Below are 11,327 nucleotides of genomic sequence, written 5' to 3' on the forward strand. Positions count from 1 at the left end.
CGAGCCTTTGCACAGTACCTCCTATAATTCAGTGCATGTGTGTAAATATGTTTTTACAATTTTGTTTCATTTTCTTTTTCAAATTGATTACATACAATTTATTTTTAGATGGACGTCCTTAAACAAAACCCAGAGTTGGTTTCCAAACAGACTAATGTGAACAAAATGAATAACTAACAGCTTTTTCTCCATCAGTGTCATTTGTTGTTATTAATGTTTAAATATGAGTCACTCCTGTGCACCACATATAACTCGTTGTCATCGTCACCAGCCTTTACTGTAGTGTATAATTTTCCAGACTCCAGCTCATCATCTTGAGTTTGTTATTTTGTCCTGCAAACTTCAAAATATCCTTTACGCTGATTTAAAACAATGAAAGCAGCCGAATTCTGGCATTTGGAAAGATAAAAATGTTGTTTTCAGACTGATATCTCATCCTGATTATTGTAGGAGTAGCAAATTTTCTGTTCTTCCACCAGCTTCAATAATTGTTTAAGCATTATGCAGTTATACAAGAACTCTGGGCCAGGCTTTTTGTCCACAGCTTTGTGCTTCAGCTCTGAGCTTTTCTAGACTTTTACAAAGTCTGCATGTGTGAGACAACTCATGTAATTACGCAGTAAATTCACAGTAAACCACGGGGCATCAAGAGTCTGCCTTCTTGCACGCTCTACCCTGGCAGCTGCCTCACCTGAATATTTACAGTCGTCCTTTTGAGGCCAACATGTAAGTAAGAGAACTGCTCCTGCCTGGTTGATGCATGTAAATTGCTTCTCCTCTACCAAAGAGACACAAGGGTAAAGTCTAGAAATGTTCAGGGATGCAGTGCATGTTGAAAGCAGCTTAAGTGTCTCCAGTGTCATCCATTCGTTCTGCTTTTAGCCCAAAACCTCGTTTTTCTCTTATCCCTGTTGGTTTTCATTTAACTGCATTTCTATTGTATATATAAATAAATGTGATGAGTGACTAAAAAGGATCAAACTAAGCTCTGCTTGAAAGGGATGATTCAATAAAACAAGCCTAGAGAAACCAATAAACACAATAAGAGGTTATTAAATCACACATTATTATTTTTATTTGGATGAAAGATTTGGTGCCAGGTGTTCATGTGAAATATGGTTTTAATACTGCGCGCTGTTTACATCAAAGCTGTTAAATGCATCATCTGTTTGTCTTCCTCAACATCTTTGTTATGACTTTGGCTCGTGTTCCCACGTGCCACTAATTTTTCCATTAATTTTTTTTGAGTTTCTTTATTTGAAGCATTTTTCTTTATCTGGGCTTTTAAACCATTTAAAAACTAAGATCCATGTAAATATAGCCACTATTTATTTACTGATTTCATTACAGAAATATCTCACAGTAACGTTGGGTGCTTATGGTTGTTAAAGCTATTTTTCTCTATTATTGCTTGTTGTGATATTTTGATACCATGGTAGCATTTACAGGATATTGTTTTATAGTGATATTATACAGGAAAACTGTTACTCAATAAGGCCCATTTACTAGTTGTTTTTCTCTTTCTCTGTGACCCAAGAATTAATGTGTAAGAATCACAGGATGGTACCTCAAGGTCGAAAACACCACAGAGATCACTTCCTTACTTCCATCCTCCCTTCTTTATCTCCTAGAAAAGAGCTTGTTAAAGGCCAGGTGGTTTGTTTCAGAATTCACTAATGAAAGAACTCTGTATTCTATGTCTAGGAGTGTATTTTGCTGGAATGATCATAAATTGTAGCTGAACTGATAAACTACACAAAGGATACTTCTTTGCTCAGAAGGCAGGAAGACGTTTCCTTATTTGGTCTGTACCGGTTTGAACTGAGAATCTGCTGACACACGAACCTTTTTTTCCTCTATATAAACTGTTGTGTACTGAATAAACCTTTGAGTTGATTTTGGAAGAGCAACCTGAAGCAGTTTCTGTGTCATTTTGTTCTCCCAAGCTACTCCCGGCGCTGTAACTAACCTGCTGAACGGCATACCTGAGCTTAATTTGAATAATTAATTTTATACAGAACTCTGCTTATCGGTGCTCACGCCTTGGAGGAAACCCGATCCATGGAGAAACCCGGGACGGAGATTTCTTTCAATTTGGTGTCAGAAGTGGGATCGGCTGACGAAGGTAAATACACGTCTTTAATATTTATATGGGACTGTATTATACCTCTCTCAGTGATCGATCTATAATGAAATGGGATATGCTGACGAAGTTTCACTTAGTGATCCAGAGAGATACACTGACGACTTCCTTAGTCCCCGAATAAAGTAAATTAAAAGCAGAAAGACACAGGAAGTTGCCTGTTGTATTGCGAGAAGTTGCTCGTTAAGTGAGAAATTGCTCACCCAAACAAAAATTGCTAGCAATAAATTTAAAGTAACCTCAGCTGTGCCGCAGCAAAATACTAACATAAATCCTTCAAGCGTGTAAACCCCTCTGGAAATCACTGAACATGGGTCAGAATAATTCAAAGACCACAGACAGGTCCGATAAAAAATCGAAATTACCTGTAAAACCAAAAAATAATAAAATAAAATATAAAGCTACAAATAACGGCTCAGTACGACTCCCACTTCCGGTTACGTGTAACCCACGTCCGCGAATCGGTGAAGACTTCCATGATTACGTATCCAGAACATGTGGAAGTGCTTATGTGACTGACTTTGTTTACAACTTAAGAACAGTAAGTTCAATGCATTTTAATTTATTTCCGGAGCCTTATCCCGAACGATTATCGCCAGAAAACAGGTCAGTAGAAATGTTGAATATCATTTGTGATAAGAAAAGTAGTCTGCTTAAACAGTCCTGTAGAAAATATATGATAGAATGCCGCGACGTGATACATCGAATGTTACCGCTATGGAAAAAGGGACCGGAACCAGGTGTAGATGCTTTAACATCAAATAAAACTAGTGCAGGCTCTAGCATAGAACATAAACCTACCGCAGGAAAAGCTAGTCTTGCATGCTCAGCCGTTCAGCCTACGGCCCCACTCCCTTACGAAGATGAGACCGAATTAATAGTTGCTGTAGCAGCTGCACGCAAACAATGTCAGCATTCTGATCCAACCAGCTTAAAAGAAAGTGACGAAAAACCTGAATCATATGCAACGGGTCTTAGCCACCTCTTTGAACAAGATCAGGAAAAACAATATATACTCCGCGAGGAAGAATTAGCAGAACATAGAAAAAGAGAAAAACTTTTGAAAGAAGAATGTGAGGAACTTATGAAAAACAATTTAGACGACTATGAAGAAAAAATTTTGCATCAGGCGGTGTCCACCATAGACACCCATATGAAACGCCACGACATCGTGGCTAGAGGTTTAGAGGCAGCTAAAGAAATACCTGTTACCCGAACTTTAATAAAGACTTATCTAAAAGGAAAAAAGGAAAAACAAAGCCAGAATGACGAAGGTCCTTATGCCAACACTCGCGGTAGTAAACAATCAGAATCAAAATCTAGTGACGTCAATGACGCTTACCCCTTTATGATAATAGGAGATCAATGTTGTATTCAGCCCCCTAAAATCTCAGAATTAGTGGTAACTATTAAAGAGCTTCCCGATCCTCTTAAAAATCCTACAGCCTTTGTCTCTGCATTACAGAGAAGTACCAGATATCACCATTTGGGTGGTCCAGATTACAGGTACATATTGTGTCCATGCATTCCTGGAGTAACCGAGTCACAACTCATAAGAGAGATAGATGAATTAGATCCAAAGTATGATAAAGCATCCACAACTGCAGAGTTCTTGTGGGTAAATGATGACAAAATCACAGATTTCTTTAAGAATCTAAAGAAATTCCTGCTAACAATGTCCAGAGACAAAATTGACTTAAATGCAGTAACTATGTGTAAACAGAAGCCGGATGAATCTATCCTAGTATTCATAAAACGCTTTATGCACTGTTGGACTAACGAGGCATGCATGCCAGAGGATGGTAATGATCAGATTTTCATTACTACCTTTTTGAACAATATCCACCCTGAATGCTCTCAGTTGCTAAAAGTGACAGCTACTGATAATCTCTACGAACTGAGTAAAGATGCTTTCTTAAAGCTTGTACAACTGAAGGCCAGTGCAGACCTTTTTCCTACTACCACAAAAGCTAAAAGTGTTAAGATGATGTTGAATTTTGATGTTGAAGGCTCAGAAGAAAGTGAGAAACTAATGTATGCAGGATCACCCGCTCCAGCACAGCAAGGAAGTTTCAGAGGACAGAAATATAAGAGTGGAGATGTGTGTTTTTGCTGTGGAAAGATAGGACATTGGTCCAGGGAGTGTCAGTTTGCAGCCTCCAACAGGGCACACGCGCCTCAACCACAGAACGCAGGACAAGTTCCTGCCACTAGGTGTCAGCAGAGCTCTTCCAGTCAAGGTAACTGGCAACCACAAGAAGCACGCAATAATGGCCCCACATTTAGGCAGCAGCCTTACAACCCGCATTATAACCCACAAGGTAGACAAGCTAGAGGTGCAAATTTAGCTCAGTTTTCCAGCAGCCGCAGACACCCAGAGCAAAAATGAATTTGTGTATTTCATTTAACACAAAGGGTGAAATGTTTGCTGACACTGATAACAGCTTATGTTTTTTCTTTGCTATGCACCGACATGATGGAGAAGGAACAGCCTCTGTGTCAGCTGGACGCCTCAGCAGAGAATGAACTCAACATCCTTTTTCTGGTATTCCACATCACACACTGTGCCAAAAAAAAAAAAAACGTGTACAAATATAACAAGCCACACTTTTGTCTCTCTCACACTGTTCAACAACATGATAACTGCTCACACCAGTGATTTATTGACTGCACACCTTATCACGCACAGCTGAAAAACAACAAGCCAGTATATGTCAAGCAATGTCTCATTTCTTTCCGAAAAAGCCTCAGCCCTAGATGTCATCATAGGAGATTTATTGACTACAGGAGTAATAAAGCCCACAGTATCTCCATATAACACTCCTGTCAATCCTGTGCCAAAGCCTAACAAACCTGGCGTATGGCGTTTCATACAAGACTTAAGGCAAATTAATGCAGTCATTATGCCTCTGCCACCTCTCAGACGTTCCCAGCATATTGACATCTATTCCATCCACAGCTATACATTTTACCGTGGTGGACCTGTGTTCCGCCTTTTTCTCAGTACCTGTGCATGAAGACACACAGCCGTTATTTGCATTCACACATAGAAATAAGCAGTACACTTGGACTCGTTTGCCCCAAGGCATGATAGACAGCCCTGCGGCTTTCTCAATGGTGGTCCGTGCTACCCTGGACAGCTTCACTCCTCCGGAGGGCTGTACTGGATGACCTCCTCCTCTGTGCTCCGAGTGAGGAACTATGTCAAACTGCTACACACATGCTTCTCCAGCACCTCCAACAGACTGGCCACAAAGCATCAGCAAAGAAAATGCAGTACTGTCAGACTTCTGTTCAATATTTGGGATTTACACTGTCTCACGGAAAACGTTCCATGACTGCAGACAGGGTCAAAGCTGTGACCTCCGTCCCTCGGCCCACTACACAGAAGGAAATGTTGTCCTTCCTGGGCATGGTGAACTATTGCAGACAGTGGATACCAGACTGTTCTTTTCATGACCACATTCTGCGTGACTGTTACATGATAAGGGACTGCGAGAAGCTCACACTCTCACATGACACTATTCTACACACCAATCACCAGGTCACGACCATTCTAGCAAACATAACTACACAACATATGCAAATCTCACTATAAAAGCAAACAGCACACCCAATTCGCCAGCACATTTATTGATCCATATGCTGTGTTCTTCTGACCGACAGGATGGCTCAGACAGGCTTGACGATCATGACTGCATGACACGTATACAGGAATCCACAGCACCACGTCCAGATTTAGAGCAAACACCTATCTCAGACTCAGCCACGGTTTATGTGGACGGGTCCTGTTGAAGGCCGAATGACAACTCATTTCTTTGTGGCTATTCAGTGGTGACATTGCCTGACATCATACTAGAGGCTCGCTCATTACCATTTCACTCAGCACAAAAAGCAGAGCTCATGGCTTTAATACGCGCCTGTGAGCTCCATTTGGATAAGCGTGTGACAATTTACACAGACAGCCGCTATGCGTTTGGCGTCGTACATGACTTTGGCACATTGTGGAGACAAAGAGGATTTAGATCTGCTGACGGAAAATCAATTGCTAAATTCTGATTTTGTTCAAAGATTTTTGCAGGCTATACAGCTACCATCGGCCGTTGCAGTTGTAAAAACGAAAGGACACAGTACAGCTGACACAGACGAAGCAGCAGGTAATGCTCTAGTAGACGTGACAGCCAAGGCTGCAGCTGCATCACAGCTGCCCACCTCCACAGGAAGTATTATCTGTGCCCCTACAGCTGCCACTTGTTACACTCCCAGACTATTTAGAAACAAATGTTGATTTAAACTTTATACAAGAGCAAGCCTCTGCATCTGATTACACCTATTGGGAGGATAATGACTGTACCTTAGATGACAGAGATGGCCTATACAAAATCTTGAGGGTTTGATTGCCCTCCCATATTCCCTGATGCCAGTCCTTGTCCGACATTTTCACTGTGAGTCATGTCGGACAAAGAGGGGTAATAGGGGCAATAAAATCAAGATTTGTAATTGAGAAAACATCACATGCAGTAAAAAGCATATTAGCAACCTGTCTAACATGTGCACGAACTAATGTAGGGAGACCAAAAGCGAAACATCAGCATTTACCACAACCAGATTTTCCATTTCATACATTATGACTCCATCTGCAGTAACCAAATTATCTCCATTTGAAATAAGACTATTTCCAACACCATGGTCAGCTTCCAGAGGGGCACCGCTATTGGAAGGGGATGTAGACACTGCATTGTCCGACTATGTTCACAATCTGGTAGAAACACTGAATAATAACTATCAGAAAGTTTGTCTTTCTCAGCCTCTCCCCTCCACAGTTCCACCAGTGGAGACCAGGAGATGCGGTGTTGGTGAAGTCGCTAAAACCAAGGACACTCAGGGAGGCCGCGCGTTTTCCAGCCCCCAGACTGTACTGGCAGTGACGAAGAACCAGCATCCTCACAGACGGACAACCTCAGTGGATTCATGCCAGCAGGGTTAAGACCAGCCCAACCAGACCATCTCAGGCGTCGGATCAAGCAGACGACGTCTCCGGCGAGCCAGCGCCCGGATCCAATCCACCTACACACACGCAATCACTGATTAACACACAACGTCTGAAAGAGCCACAGCAAGGTACTCGAACATCCAGCAGGAATAGAAAGCCGAGAGTACCACAGGATGTCTAATCTGATAAAGCTAGACTCATTCCATCCTGATAATGGAGAAAATGAAATGCCCATTGTCATCATACGACGCTTATTCTATGTCTCTCGAACCTGGGACCAGGCCAGAAGACGACTGAAGAACTGTTTTTCTTATATATTTTCTTATATATTTAGGTTATTTATCATATCTATCGCATTAACCTTAGGATTTTTCTTTGCTATTTTGTATTGTAAACTGCAACCATGTTCACATTTCTGCAGGTCATATTTTGCTGACAATACCTCATGCTCTACTTTGCGAGACACCTACTTAATACGCTCCTCACAATCAGTAAATAGCAACATAGACGCCACTAATAAACCATCTTATGCGCCCTCTAGAGCAGGAGTCAACTCCTGGTATGAAAATGCCAGAACAGCCGCTCGTGATTTAGGAAACAGTAACTGTTATGTCTGTTCAAAGGCTAATCCAGAACAGGTAATAGTAGGATACCCCATATCCGGTTTCCCCCTCACTGAGGGACTAGAGGAAATCGGCGGAGATAATGCTCTCCTTAAAGACACTTTACAGTTGACTCTGAGCCCTCTCGACTGCTTACTTAGACACGCACACACACCAACTAACCCTGAGACTCCATTAGGCGAATTATTGAAGTTATCTAATGACACGGCAGGGACCTGCGCCCCAATGAAACGCCCTAAGACTAGGTTAAAGCCCTCACTACCCCTAGGACAGATCCCTTTCCATTTTAATACTAGTATGATATGTCTGCGCAGACTAAAGTTAACTGGCCCAGACACCCACATAGATTATACAAAGGATAACTATACATTTTTCTCTGACTCCCCAGGTGCACGCTGTAATGAGACATGGCTAGCTGTCTCTGTGGCTGAAGTTTTATCATATCTGGAGGAACACACACACAGTTCAAGTTCGAGCGGAGAATCGATCATTGTTCCCCCAGACGGTGTATTAAATGATACTGACTGGGGGGAGTTAGTTAAATCACACATGGTCACGCGCCTAACTAGAGCAATCCCTAACGGTTATTGGTTGTGCAACAATACTCTTAGATTAGCTCTACCTGTTAATTGGACCGGTACCTGTGGTCTAGTGACCGTTGATGTATGCTGTACTTTCATTCCCAATAATACCGCCCCTAACGGTTCATTCACACAAGCTATGAATAAACTTGAAGCATTGAAGATAGAACTAATTGCCAATACAGGCCACGGTCAGTGGCTAGATAAGTGGCTACAGGACACGTTTGGAAAATGGAAGGAACTAATTGTAGCCTTTGTAACCGTTTCCGCATGTTTTCGATAATTATTGTCTGTTGTGTGATACCATGTATACGCTCTCAGGATTTTTGATATTAAGCTTGCTCGAAGGACCAGTTACATTTATGATTTGTTTTATGTTTATGATTTGTCTTTATATTATGTTATTACATTCTGTCTTTATACTATGTTATCATTTCATGATAAAAGGGGGGAACTGTTGTGATATTTTGATACCATGGTAGCATTTACAGGATATTGTTTTATAGTGATATTATACAGGAAAACTGTTACTCAATAAGGCCCATTTACTAGTTGTTTTTCTCTTTCTCTGTGACCCAAGAATTAATGTGTAAGAATCACAGGATGGTACCTCAAGGTCGAAAACACCACAGAGATCACTTCCTTACTCCCATCCTCCCTTCTTTATCTCCTAGAAAAGAGCTCGTTAAAGGCCAGGTGGTTTGTTTCAGAATTCACTAATGAAAGAACTCTGTATTCTATGTCTAGGAGTGTATTTTGCTGGAATGATCATAAATTGTAGCTGAACTGATAAACTACACAAAGGATACTTTTTTGCTCAGAAGGCAGGAAGACGTTTCCTTATTTGGTCTGTACCGGTTTGAACTGAGAATCTGCTGACACACGAACCTTTTTTTTCCTCTATATAAACTGTTGTATACTGAATAAACCTTTGAGTTGATTTTGGAAGAGCAACCTGAAGCAGTTTCTGTGTCATTTTGTTCTCCCAAGCTACTCCCGGCGCTGTAACTAACCTGCTGAACGGCATACCTGAGCTTACTTTGAATAATTAATTTTATACAGAACTCTGCTTATCGGTGCTCACGCCTTGGAGGAAACCCGATCCATGGAGAAACCCGGGACGGAGATTTCTTTCATTGCTCATGACATTCAAGGCTGTGAAATGACAAAATATGCCTTTTTCTTTTTTACATTATTCTCACAAGTCTCAACACTTAGAGGACAATAATAATAATGATGATGGCTGGGCTCTTTTGGCTGCTTCCTTGTTTACCCAAGGGGCTCTGCAGCGGATAGAACTACATGTTTGATTTGGCACATTTTTTACCCCGGATGCCCTTCTGAATGCTCCCCTCCTATTTATCCAGGCTTGGGACTGGCACTGGGAGTACGCTAATACTCCTTAAATACAAATAAGCTGGGGGTTAGTTGACTGACACTGGGTCTGTGTCCTCCCAGCCCTAAAGAAGGGATATTTCATAACAATAATAAGAATGTTTCTTACTGACATGCAAAAACTGTTTACATGTTTCCAACACTAAAGGGTTATTCAGTCATTCATCCCTTTCCCTTGATGCTTTCTTTCTTCCTGCTGAATAACTTCAAACTTTTTAAAAACACAATGATGGTTAATTTTTTAACCATCATTGAACCTGTGACCAAAAAATCTACAGTAAGTTGTGTCAACAACTATTGGCCAATTCCTCTTACCATGATCATTCCTAAATACTTTGAAAGACTGCTATTCAATCACATAAAGCTATGCGTCACAGCGGAGGTAGATCACCAGGTATGAGATTTTAACACCAACTGCTCTCAGACTGTCAGCCTGGGCAGGCAAACACTCCCCATCCTCACTCTGACCACGGAGTTCTGCAAGGCTATGTGCCGAGACCCTTCCTGTATGCTCCGGACAGACATGACCATCAGTGCATGCACAAGACGAATACCACTGTTACGTTTACAGATGATACGACAGCCATTGCACTCAATTTGACATCATAACAATATGATGTCATGTGTGTGTTTTAATAACACACACACCAAAGAGATGATTATAGAGTCCCGAACCAAAAAGAAAACCACAGACACACCACTACACATCCATAGAGAGAGTCTACTGCGCACCACACTGCCACCAACACTGCAGCTTTTACAGCACAGTAGAGAGCATCCTCGCAGCTTGGTGTGGTAGCTGTACCAAAGCTGACAAAAGGCCCTCCAGCATGTTGTGGAAAGATTGTGGGCACAGAGCTACCATATCTGGATCATCTTTACACCACTTGCTGTGTGAAGAAGGCCACAAAGACTCTCCAGACCTCCATTTGTTCAAGCTTCACCCATCAAGCAGGTACTTCAGAGGTGTACAAACACGCAAATAGGCTGAAACGCATCCTTACACACAGAAAAACAAAATCACCTTTCACTAAACAGGACAAACTGGAATGGGTTAAAACAGTGCAGCGCTCATCCTGGATGTCACCACCTTTCTGTACTTCTTCCTGGAGGTGTATTAGTCTTTTTTTTCCCATTTCATTTCTCAGAGTTGCAAATCTGAAAGTATTGGTGGAAGTTGCACTTGTTTAAATGTCTTATGTCCTTACTGTTTACATCCTTTTTTACTTAGACAGAAATACCCACCAAAATAATGTTCTATACCCAAGTTTGAGGCAACACACTGGACTTCTCTGAAAAGTGAGGAATAATCAAACTACAAAAACGTTTATGTTTAGGAATGCAAGCAAATAACTGTAAGATATAAATACTTTTCTATTATCCTATTTATTTTTTATTTATTTTCCTCCTACTGTTTGTGTATGTACGTCCGTGCGTGTTGTGCTGTGTGTAAATGTTGTGCACAAGGTTAGGGAGGGAGTATAACTGTCACTTCGTTATGTTTCCATAGTAAGTGCTGAATCCTGAACGTCTTCAGAGTCAGTACTTACACCGTCCCACCAGATGGCGATAGTGAGCGCTGAGCCCATTCT

The sequence above is a fragment of the Astatotilapia calliptera genome, chromosome 2, assembly GCF_900246225.1.
Source record: "Astatotilapia calliptera chromosome 2, fAstCal1.2, whole genome shotgun sequence".
Classification (NCBI taxonomy): domain Eukaryota; kingdom Metazoa; phylum Chordata; class Actinopteri; order Cichliformes; family Cichlidae; genus Astatotilapia; species Astatotilapia calliptera.